This window comes from Natrix helvetica, assembly GCF_964273705.1.
Source record: "Natrix helvetica genome assembly, chromosome: 1".
NCBI lineage: Eukaryota > Metazoa > Chordata > Lepidosauria > Squamata > Natricidae > Natrix > Natrix helvetica.
In genome coordinates, this window is record NC_138548.1 from 160,656,223 (window position 1) to 160,669,337 (window position 13,115).

The following is a 13,115-nucleotide window of genomic DNA, read 5'->3' on the forward strand; positions in this document are numbered from 1 at the left end:
TAGTCCAGACAAAAAGCACACCCACAAGTACTAGCCCTAACTTTATTGTAAAGTTACATTAACAGAATTGTGCAAATTTGAAGCTCCTGTGAAAATTTGTTTAATTTCAGCTCAGCACATGGTATAGATATAGAACAATAAATCAAAGTTTATGGCTTCATATTATGTAAAATCTCAAACACCTGCAACAGCCATATTTGGTTTAAACTTGGTTCATTGAATAAATTACACTAAATGCCTATTATGTCAACCACATATGATGATGATGGCTTGGCATAAATTTATAGTTTAGCATAAATAGAAACCATTTTCTATTTATTACTGATTTATTGGCATATGAGTTGAACCAATTGTGGCTTACTCAGTAAACCATGTTTAAAAATTACAGCTTTGCAGTATAACTCAGTTTAAGAGTTAATTTGGGGCAGATCCAAGGGACCATTTTATCCAATACCTGACCTGTAATATGTAATATGTTGCATCTGAAATTTACAGAATTTGATCAGACCTGTATTAGCAAATGCAAGGTAGTGAGTTTCATGACTTTGAAAAAGAGAATGTTCCCTCTGCCCCAAAAAAAGAACATAAAAGAGAAAAACCTACTCTCTCTCTCCAGTTGATTTTGATTTAGTTGAGCTCAGGATTAGAGATATTGAAATGAATTTAATTATGTGCTCCTTTGAGCTTGTTCTACTGTGTTGGGCAGTCTCTTTTGCTTTATCTTAAAAGCAAATGGACCGACAGGAATCTCTATACTGCATCAGCTTCCCTTTTTTGGTATCTCCCCAAATTGTTGTTTTAATTTTGCCATCATTTATTGGAAAGGGAGGTGACAATAAGCACTCCAATTTATTTGGCATTTATGGGAAGCAGGGCAAAGATCCAATTGATAATGGAGAATCTCTTTGCCTACTTTATAGCAAGTAGCCAGTAATTGTTTTAATTCTCAAACTGGAAGTAAATACTTAATGGATTAATAAGGTAACATCTTAACCATCAGGACCATTGATTTCACCCATTCCTGGTGAAAGCCCCTGCATTATGTTATTGATAGGCAAGCTCCTTTTGGGCCAAGCAACCCATGATTGTATTTTATATATTAAATCATAGGCAGCTGGTTTTCCAGGCAAAATTCTATTGTAAATTCTCTTTATTAAATTTCTGACATAAGAAACAGTCATGGATGGTAAAGGGAACTTTTCGTCTAAGCAAAAGGCTGTCTGGAAGGACTGATTTTCATAGGGCCGGGCAGGGTACAGCAGAAAAGAGTCAGCCTCCTTTTTCCATGCCCAAAGGATGGCTCCTTTATTTTCCCTTACATAAAGACAATACTTAGTTTTCTAATGTATGTTACAACATTGCACAAAATTGGGGCCTTAAACTGGAGATATCAATATGAATTTTAACACGAGGCTCTCTGCACCTTTGGTTAACTTGGTACATAATCAAACACAAATATATCCATCTACTGTCAGAAATTCAGCAACTTAGCTACCATGATAATCTTTTACCTTCAAAATCCTGGATAGATAAGGTGTTGCTTTCTTCAGGCTTCCAGCAAACCTTTTCTTAGCCCATCTCTACTGCCTGTCTCTTCTTGATTTACTGATATTGCAAGCCCTATCAATTTTTTAGGAGGATTATCTTCTTCTTCAAGGGCCATGTACAAAAGTTGGAAGGGCTGGCTCTTCAGCTGGCTTCCCACAGTGTGCTTAGGCATGGTTAGGTGAATAAAGCTCAAGTGGTTGTGTTCACACCAAACTCAAAGACATGAATTGTGGTTTACAAAGCACAATGGCTAGTGCGCATGCAACAAACAAAACCGCAACCAAATCAGCTACTGTGTTTCCCCGAAAATAAGACGGGGTCTTATTTTCTTTTGACCCCAGAAATAAGTGCTTGGCCTTATTTTTGGGGAGGTCTTATTATTTTTGAGGTGCAGGAGACGGCGAGTGTGGTCACCTCATGGCTGCTGCTGTGTTGCAATATTTTCATGGAGGGCTTATTTTGGGGGGAGGGCTTATTTTCAGGGAAACCGGGTACTTGTGGGCTTAATACAGAATTGAAGTCCAATTCAACTACTACTGAACAGTCTCTATGATTTCAGCTTCCTTCTACAAGGCACACAGTCCACTTAGCGTAATACTGTCTGGTACTCAGAATACCTCAGTGAGGATACTCTTTCGTAGATAAGACACTGCCAATTGGAGAAAGCACAGATAAGGGGAAATTTTGCTCTTCCCCCATCTCAACTAGATGAAGATAGCTAGCTAGAAGTTGTATATGTGAAGCACATATCATGTTTCTATGGGTCTTTTCCCCTAGGCAGCCTTTATTCCCACTCACCCACCCATTGCCATGTTCAGCCCTCACAGTTGGAATGGTGCTGCCTTATTTACCTGAATAGATTTTGATTAAAGCATTTGGTTATTATTTTTTAATGTGAATCATTTCAAAGAGATATTTGTGGTTATTCTTTTGCACATTTTTCGCTGGATCAGTTCAAGTATAATATATCCCATACCACTGCAATTTCAATTTCCTAATCAGAACTAATACATTCCTGTCTGACAGCAAGTTGTAGTTTACCATTGCCTCTTCACTATGGCTTGCGCAAACTTTACACATTGGTATTAGAATCTCAACTCCAACTGCAGTTTGATGAACTGATTTAAAAAGTATCTGCTCAGGAAACATACTTCAAAACTGTGTGAGCACAGCCATTGCAATTTATTCAACAAACCATAGTCAAAATGAACCATGATTTAGTATAATATGTTGGAAACCAAGGGACTGTGAGTTCTAGTCCCACCTTAGATATAAAGCCACCTAGTTCAGTGATCGTGAATCTTTTTCACCTTGAGTGCCAAAAGCACACGCGCACATGCTATCAGGTGCGCTTGCCTGCCCACCCCCATAATTTAATGCTCCCTGCCCACTGTGCATGTGCCCATGCTGCCCCACACCTGCGTGCATGGCTTTATTGGAGCCCGGGGAGAGCAAAAACAGCCTCCCTGCCCCACTCCGGAGGCCCTCCAGATGCAGGAAATGTCCCGTTTTCCGACTTCCAGTGGCCCTGGTAGGTCTGTTTTTCGACCTCCCTAGGCTCCTAGAAAGCCTCTTGACCCTGGGGAGGGTGAAAAATGGCCCAACACACAAACCGGAAGTTCGGGAATGGACTTCCGGGTTGCCCGTTAGGCCATTTTTCTTCTTCCAGAGGCTTTAAGGGCCTTTTTGTTCTCCAGAGGCTTCAGGCTTAGGGTTCCCGAACTTCTGGTTTGCGCATTGGCCGGTTTTTCGCCCTCCAAAGGGCGAAAAACCGGCTAACAGGGCAACCCCTCGCGTGCCTTCAGAAATGGCTCCGCGTGCCATCTGTGACACCTTTGCCATAGGTTCGCCATCACGGACCTAGGTGATCTTGGGCCAGTCTCTTCTCTCTCAGTCCTAGGAAGAAGGAATAACAAACCACTTCTGAAGAACCTTGCCAAGAAAACTGCATGGGCCTCTCCAGATACAGGAGTCAATAATAATAATAATAATAATAATAATAATAATAATAATAATAATAATAATAATAATAATAATAATAATAATAATAATAATAATAATAATATTTAATGCTTCTAGACCGCCCCCTCTCCCGCAAGGGACTCGGGGCGGTGTACAGTTCATACAAAATATAACAGGATACAATAAAATTAAATTAAATATGTACAGTTGACAATTGACATGGAGGAGGTTAAAATGTATTTAAAAGAACTGTACAAAGCAGATATAAAATAAATTCAAACCCCTAAAAACAAATACAGTAAATTAAAAAACCCTAAAATAACCAGATATAATACATTTGCCAGGAGGGACAGTTGAATTATGCCAGGCCTGCTAGTCGGAACAGGTGGGTCTTCAGTTTTTGCCGGAAGGAGCGGAGGTCAGAAGTGGTTCTAATGTCGGGGGGGAGGTCATTCCAGAGGGTTGGGCCCATCACAGAGAAGGCCCTACTCCTCGGTGTCGCCCGTTGGCATTGCCTAGTGGACGGCACCAGGAGAAGTCCCTCCCTGTGTGAGCGTATTGGCCGCAGGGATGTATGTGGGAGGATGCGATCCCGCAAGTAACTAGGTCCCGTGCCATGGAGCGCTTTAAAGATGGTAATCAGCACCTTGAAACGCACCCAGAAAACCACAGGCAGCCAGTGCAGCTCGTGCAGGAGAGGAGTTACGTGGGAGTACCTCGTACTCCCCATCACAGCCCGCGCGGCTGCGTTCTGAACTAACTGCAGTCTCCGGGCGCGTCCCAAGGGCAGCCCCATGTAGAGAGCGTTGCAGTAATCCAGGCGGGACGTCACCAGCGCATAAGTGACCGTGCGTAGGGCATCCCGGTCCAGTAGGGGGCGCAATTGGCGCACCAGGCGAACCTGGTGGAATGCCCCCCCCCGCCACGGCTGCCACATGGTCATCCATTGACAGCCGGGCATCAAGGAGGACGCCCAAATTGCGCGCCTGTTCCACAGGGGGCAATTGTTCGCCCCCTATGGCCAGCGATGGAATCAGCTGGCTGAACCTAGGTGCCGGTAGCCACAGCCACTCAGTCTTGGAGGGGTTGAGTTTAAGTCTGTTGTCCCCCATCCAGACCCCGACGGCCTCCAAACACCGGGACAACGATAAATATAAAAACTAACCTTATCTCTTACATTTGAACTTTTTATCATACTTTGATGTTAGTATGGTTCATATGCCATCCCTCCAAAAGGAAGAAAAACAGATTTAAAATCTATTAAAATAAAGAGTTAAAAAAAACCATATGGACGTTTTGCTATTTTCAGAAGCTAATTCTATATATATAGAATTGAACTTTATGTCTCTTCTCTCTTATCTGCCTCAAATTTTACCTGGAGATGAGGCAGAATTATTTGAAATAAATAAATTAGAACCTTGGAAGCAAATTCACTTGTGTTCAGTGGTGCTTGATCCTCGATCAGCATGTCTTAAGAAATGTAGGGCCAGGTAAATCCTTGGTTGGAAAAATCCAAAAATAGCCACAGAACACCTCTGCGCTTGTAAAATATTTGTCGCTGAAGCCTACCTTGGAGGGGGAATAATAATTGTGGCACATTCAGAAAGCCATTAATAAAAGCAAAATATTGCTACAGGATTTGAGTTTGCAGATTTGGAATATCTATGGTTGCTGATTAAAACTTTCCACACAAAGCTTACCCACTCTCATTCAAAAATGCATTTTTCTAAGATTTACATCAAACCATTCACAGGTAATCAATCCTCAACGTAAGACCACAATTGAGCCCCAAATTTTATATTGCTAAGCGAGACGTTGGTTAAAAATGAGTTTTGCCCCATTTTGCAACTTTTCTTGTCACGTTTGTTAAGCGAACCAGTGCAGTTGTCAGGTTAGTAATACGGTTGTTCAGCAAATCCTTCTTTCTCATGGGCTTTGCTTGTCGGAAGGTCGCAAACAGGAATCGCATGATCCTTGGGACACTGTAACTGTCATAAACATGCACCAATTGTCAAGCATTCGAATGTAAATCACGTTCGATGGCGGGGGATGCTTGCAACGGGGTCACGAGTGTGGCAAATGGTCACGTGTTGCTTTTTTCAGTGCTCCTGTGACTTCGAACAGTCACTAAGTGAACTGTTGTAAGTCAAGGATTATCTGTATACTGTAATGGTCTATTTTTTAAAGTCAGGGTGGCTATTAAAATGGAATGCCTATGTACAGGACCCATATGTAATACCACTCTACAAAGCCCTAGTAAGACCACATGTAGAGTATTGCTTCCAGTTTTGGTCCATATGCTATAAAAAAAGATGTTGAGACCCTAGAAAAAGTGCAGATAAGAACAACCAGGATGATTAAGGACTGGAGACTAAAGTATATGAAGAACAGTTGCAGGAATTGGGCATGGCTAGTCTAGCGAAGAGAAGGACCAGGGGAGACACGGTAGCAGTGTTTTAATATTTGAGGGGCTGCCACAGAGAGGAAGGGGTCAAGTTATTTTTCAAGGCACCTGAAGGCCAGACAAGGAATAATGGATGGAAACTGACCAAGTAGAGGTTCAACCTGGAAATAAGGAGAAATTTTCTGGCAGTGAAAGCAATCAATCAATGGAACAACCTGCTTTCAGAAGTTGTGAGAGCTTCATCATTGGAGGCTTCCAAGAAGGCTGGACTGCCATTTGTCAGAAATGGTGTGTAGGGTCTCCTGCTTCGGGGGGGGGGGGGGGGTTGGACTAGATGACCTATAAGGTCCCTTCCAAATTTGTTAATCTACATAGAAACATTCCCGCTTAAGGGGAAATGAACACACAAGCTTCCTTCTACTAACCGGCTCCTCGATTTGCGCAGATCCAGCTCGCAGCCGTCAACTGTGAAGGACCGAGTTTAAAGGCGGCCGGCCGGGAGGGAAGGGCAAAGGAGCCGGTCTTTCTGCGGCTCTCGTTGCGTGTCAGACGGGGCGTCTTTCCGCTCCTTGAGTTAATTCGTGTGTCCTGCAGCAAGAACCACGCGAGAAGTGGCACGCCACCATTCCCTTTCCCCCACCTTCCCTCCGCCGCGCTGCCCCGCCCGGCCCGCAAGAGTGCCGCAAATGGTTCGACTTCAGCGGCACTGCAGTGTCATTTCCACCACCCCCTCCCACCGCCCACCCTTTAAAGCTCTGTGTGGGTGTGGGTGGGAGGGAGACAATGCGCCGCCGCGTCTCCTCAAGCGCTGGGAGAGAAAAGGCGGGGGTGAGGCCAAACCGGAGCGCAGCACAGAAGTCTCCAGCCCTGCTTGCCTTGCAGCCTTTCCTGAGGGGATTTTTTTCCCCCTTTCTCTCTCCCCCCCCCCACTTCCCCAAGTGTTTCCGAGCCAGGTACTTCGTTTTGGATTCGTTCTCCCAAGGAAAGCAAATGAGTCATCCTGCAAGAACACACCCCGCCAAAAGAAAAAAAGCAAAAAGCAAGCCTAGGTCCTTGGTGGTTGGCTTTTAGGGAGGTATTCGGCTATTTTTAATCTGGCAATATCTTCCCTCTCCTGGCATTATTAAGCTCCCCACCCCAAACTGCTGCCATTTTAGCACATTGCGGTCGGTTCTTGCATCGATGCATGGAAGAAGAAGAAAACACCAATGCGTGCTTTCCACGCCAGCGAATAAAGCGCAGAGCTCTTTATGCGATTCCGCTTTCTTGGCATAAAGAAGCGGGTCGCATAAATGAACTAACCCCCCCCCCCTAAAAAAAGAGGAAAAAGCTTGAATTAAGCCCTAAAAGAGGAATTTTGCAAGAATTTTTTTTTGGGGGGGGGGAGAGCAAGCCATCCCTCTCGTCCCCGCCCTGTACTGTGTAGATTTTCTTCAAGACCACGTACTGTTTGGGAGGAAAAAATCAGATTTGGATGTTAAGCAAGAGACAGGAGTCAGCAGGTTTTGCCTCTGATATAGTGAAATTAATGAGAGTTATAAGCCCTGGGATAAGTAATATATTTGAACCATTAAAAGAGATTCATGCAAGCTGAAACTCATTTTATTTTATTAGAGCTGTAGAGTTCAGGTTGTTGAACAAATCATGCACCTGGGCTAAAAATACAAAACTTCCTAAGTTCATTGAATTCTCCTTATGTTTGAAATCAATTAGGTTTACTTTTTAAATATTTTATAAACAGTATACTAATGTCCAAACGGTAATGTTTCCAATATTGATTGTGAGACCAAATTTATTCTTTTTTTCTTTCCTCCTTTCTCTTTTCCTTCTTTCTGTCCTTTTCTTTCTTTCCCAGTCTGTCTGTCTGTCTCTCACACACACATAGACTCCTCTGCAGACCTCCCAACAAAAATTGTGGCTGCTTTAAAAAGTCACAGGAGTTACACTCAAGCCTTCGAAATGTGGTACACCTTTATTATACACAAAACAAGCTGTGTCTCTGCATGTGTATATATTTGATATCATACATATGCATATATGTGATTCATTCCCATCCTCTCAATCCCTTCTATGTTGCCTCATCATGGCATGTCTGTTTGTGTGTTCCTGGATGGGATGAGTGACAAAAGCTGGGAGAATATGTCAAGAGTATGGAAGAGTCCCAGCAGGCTCACAAAAGCTGTGAAGATCCACGTGCCCAGTTAAAGCAAGCAATTATCTATATTGAGCAGGAATAATACAAGAAGATGCTGGAAGAGGAAGATCACTTTAGGGGACAATGGTAAAGGCATCAATTCATACTGCTCAGGAGAAACCAATATTTTACCAGAAAATCATGGCTGGGCAAAATAAAGCGATTGATGACACAGTGCAGGATGACAGCTCCTCAAGTTGGAAGGCATTCAACTTGCTACTGAGAAAGAACAGAAGGTATTTCAAAATACTATTTGTATTTATGATGCAGCTAGGCAAAATCTTTGGGACATCCAGTTGCTGCTGTTGCCATACAGAACAATTCAAAGTTTGACAAAATTACAGTGAGAACATAAACATGAAAATCATGAATATGGGAATGGTCGACACCCTGAAAGATAATCGGCTGTAATTTGACATCTTAGGGAACAATGAACTGAAATGGATTAGAATTTGACACTTTCATTCAAAAGATCGTACTGCTTACTACACAGGCTAAAAACAAGGACTAATGTTGCCTTCGTTGGAAAGATACAGCTAACACATAACCTGGGTACAGGTTATGCAGTCTTTCAACAAATAATACTGGATTTCATAGACAACCATTCAATATGACACTTATCCAAGTTTATGCTCTAACCATTGGTGCAGAAGAAGAAAAGGTGAACAAATGTTATGGTCAATTTTAGTCTGAAATCAACAGAACAGGCAAGCTGTCTATGATGGAAAATGGAAAGCCGAAGTGGGAAATGTAGTTCGACTGTATGGCCAAGGAAGCAGAAATGAAGCAGCACAATGGCTTATCAGTTTCTACCTGTCCATTCGTTGCCTTGAAACAACCAGTGATGAGACATGACCAGATGCAGTACATAGAAATCAGATTGACTTTTGACTGTGCTGACTATGTAATGCTATGAAATATCTTTAGGAATATCTATTGGAATCCCAGAATAGCTCATTGTTCTTATATGAAACCTGTACTTAGGGCATAGTCCAGATGAAACATGGCAAAACAATCTGGCTTCATATTGGCAAAGGAACAAGACAAGGCTATACACTATTTCTTTGTTGAATCAGTAGGTGACTAAAGCTAGATTGGAAGAAGGTAAGTATGATTTTATAGCTGGAAGAAGGAACATCTGTAACCTGTGTTACGTTGATGAAACTCTGACAGCTGAAAATGCAAATTATCTGAGAATTTTAGTAATTAAAGTTAAGGAGTACAGTGAATAAACAGGACTAAGATTAAGTACAAAGAAGACCAAGTAAACTATCTTTTGTGTAAAGATACAAAACCAATCTTAGAATTGATGAGTGCAATGTTGTGTGGCACATTAATTAATTAGATATAAACATGGTCATGTACGTTAGATAAGCCTCAATAGGAACTCTAATATTCCACACAAATTCATTCTATGAAAGAGGAGAGGGTATTTTTTGTTTATAATGGCAAAGAGCAATAGAGTTAAGGATACAATTAATACTAATATTAATTGTGCTTGATGTGGAAACGAATGAAAACTTGATTTTGGGTTTTACCTGTTAGACTGATAGATCTTTATAGAAATTGATTTTTCATATTATGAAGAAAAAGCAAAAAAACTGTTATTTGATGTTAATGCCTTATTTTAATGTAACAGTTGGAAGTCAATGCTTTTTTCTTTCTTTTTCTTATCTTTCCTCATTCCTTTCCTTCCCCACTGCTTTTCTATTTACTTTGTATTTTATAATACTTTATAATTCAATAAAAATGTCGACAATTATACTATTAAAGTACAAGCACAACATCTTCATGCTTTTATAAAATTCCTTCCCATTCGTTTGCTATCATGATAAGTTGAGATATTTCTTTCCTGCCTGCAACATTTTGACTATACCTGAAGTACATTAGTGTATGCGCATCTGATGTGGATAGTTTCATGTTTCAAGTGATATTTCAGAACATTAGGCTAAGTCATAATGCAAGTTGCTTCGGTTTACATGAAAACAGACATTGTGATTTGAAGTCCACGGTGTGTGGATTTGGAATATTTTTCAGATGCAGCAAGGATTGTGGACTTTTGGGAAACACTTCACCTACTTCTAGTTTATCTGATTTGCTTTGCCAAATCAATGAGTTCTGCACTAAAAAAGGTACTACTGATACTTCAGCTAATTCTAGACATGGCAAGGCTCTTTTGTAGTGTTTCTGCCACTATCTGAATCTGAACATGTCTCCAAATGTCCCAACCACTTTTTCCAGCAAATATGCTTTTTTCTTTAGCAGAAAAAAAGAACTTGCTATCATACCCAGCGGTATGATTGTACATTGATAGTTTCTGGTGACTAGATGAGGGATTAAACCAGAGGAAATGGCATGACATTCCTAGAGGATTCTTTATGCATAGGGATTCATGATGTGAATAGTATAAAAATTATCATAAGGTGCATATTGGGTATGCAATAGAAAAATGGGTTTAAACTATGGATGGATCATCCTTACTCCAATATGGTTTATTTAGTGAAATTTTGAACCAATTAGGATTTAATGTTATACCCTAGGGTTGTCAAACTCAAGGCCCAGGGGCCGGATCCAGCCCGCATGGTGCTTAGATCTGGGCTGGTGGCCCACCCTGGAAACAACGAAGGACTGGCCTGCTGTGCCTCTGATAGTGAAAACGGATCTCGGGAGAGCCATATGCTCTATTTCTGCTGGTAGAGGGTTGCAGGAGGCCGTCGCAGCCAAAAATGGAGCTTGGGAGCCTGTTTTCACTGGAGAGAATTCAGGCCACCACAGGAGCCCCCAACGTGAGTGATGTCGAGCTGGCCATGCCCATCCTGGGCTGGCCACACCGACCCCAGCCCCACCCCCCTGAGGTCAAACACAACCCTGATGCAGCCCTCAATGAAATCAAGTTTGACACCCCTGTTATACATAGATGGGACATAGACATAGAACATAGAATAACTGACACTTTGAATTTTAATGTAATTGGCATACATTAAAATGAAATTTCATTGCATAAACCAGGTGACTAGCTTCTTTAAAATTTGTTCTTTTTTTTAAAAAAAAACTACTAATTCTTGAAGTGATCATCTTTGAAAGCACACATGCGGGCAGAGACTCATTTGCAATTTTTAGAACAGGAATTACTTGGCAGAAACACCATCTCTCCCCTATTTCTCTGTGACTGGATGAATAAGAACCTCCACTTCTTGACAGAAAGGATCTGAAGGAACACAGGACTTCAAGCAAGGTAAGAGGGCAGATTGTGTGAATTCATGGATGACAACTCAAGGAACAGCAGCTACAGATAAGTAACTATTTCTTGTGAGCATTGTGACTTAACACGAGTGAGTAAAAAGTTGCTTACCTGAAGCAGCGTTTGGGTACCATAACATGACTCAAATAAGTTGGCCCTTTCAAATGCCTGGGAATGGAGATCTAATCCAGCAACCTCCAAGCTTTTGGGCACCAGGGACAGGTTACGTGGAGAAAGGTTTTTCTGTGGACCAGAGGGGGCGTGGTTTTGCATGCTGCCTGCATGCTGCAGATGGGGCTTCACTTGTTTGCGCGGACCAGTTTCTGGCATGCCACAGACCGGTGCTGGTCCATGTACCGGGGGTTGGGGATCCCTGATCTAACCTATAATGAAAGGTTGAGCCCATGCAGTTGCCTAGCACAACTACAGCCAGGAAATGCTTGAGAGAAAGTCTATGATGCTCGTGTGGGAACAAAGCAGGCTGAAAGAGGGCTATAGCTGTTTGATCACATCACAAACTACAGCTACTGCTGTTTATTTGGAGAACTGCTGTGAAAAAGGCCATATCCTTTAGATGTGCCTTGGAAGGGCAGGAATACGTGTTGATCTACGTGAAACTGTGCCATATCTCAAGATGAAAAGGAAAACTACATCTAAATAACGAAATGGTGTTCTCAATGATGCTGGAGATGTTAAGAAAAAAGCAAACAATATAAGGAAGGAGAAAGGATTCCCAATTTTCCCTTAAATAAAAATCCTTTTAAGAGATCTTCAGCTTGATGAGCTGGCAGCATAGCTATCAAATCAATTACCTCCCATGAGTCACAGTTAACTTGTGTGATTGCTGTAAGGCTGCATTCTATTTTACATCTTGGAATAAAGACCTTGCCAACAATCGCATTCACCATTATTTGTGACATTCACAAGAATATTCTCCTTGACTGGATTAAAAAGTAGGACAGATTTGTCACTCCTGTCTTCTGAAATATATTTTAGTTACTGGGAGCCATTATAATTGTTTAGTGTTCAAATATGCCAAGCTTCGTAATTTTATTCCAAAATACTGTATATAGTTTTATTTTGCTTCTGCCTCGTGCATTGCAGTTTATTTCCTTAGCCAAGAGCATGGATAATGATTAGCAGACTGCCACAGAATGACTGGAACAGACATAGTTGGCTAGTGAGGATGGGGCCATACTTGGGAAAAGGGCAGTAGAAAACTCAGCATTATGATTTATCTAGCAAATCCAGGGAAAGGTAGGCAAATTAAATAAGTTAAATGGATTATTTGCTGGCAAATTAATCAATAATTAAGAACATTAATTGTACATAAAGATTCCAGAAATGATACATGAGATCATAACACTCTAAAAGATCTAGATAAAAACCTCATATAATAGATCAGAGTTAAAATATGCGATAATATCAGGACAAATACTGTAAGACAATAGCTGAATTCAGAAAAACATACTTCTGTATTAATGGAAAAAATGACAAATGATTTTTCCTGAGAATATTAAGAGAATTTATAAAGATCACCTTGATGCTACAAGATTGCAAATACAGCATATAAACATATGAAAAATTAAACCTTCCAAAGGAAACAAGCCTCAACCTGTTAAGAAAATAAGAATCTATTTATTGCTTACCAGAAATGAAGCAGGGAGGGAACCGGTTGGTCCTCCCTTAAAAAGAATAGTAGATCTGGAGTGTTCCTACATTATCTTGCCTTTATGTTACCATGACTTTAAAATTTGGCTTAATCT

The 13,115-nt window shown here is 41.3% G+C and overlaps 1 protein-coding gene across 2 annotated transcripts in view; it reads right to left on the bottom strand.

Annotated features, from left to right (window-relative positions):
* Nucleotides 1-6,609, bottom strand: part of LOC309382980 (sodium channel protein type 1 subunit alpha) — a 136,377-nt gene extending 129,768 nt beyond the window's left edge. For both annotated transcript variants that reach the window (XM_081934984.1, XM_081934983.1), the window contains exon 1: nucleotides 6,340-6,609. The gene's annotated coding sequence lies outside the window, so the exon portion shown is untranslated. The remainder of the gene's footprint in view (nucleotides 1-6,339) is intronic.
* Between the last annotated feature and the right edge of the window lie 6,506 nt (nucleotides 6,610-13,115).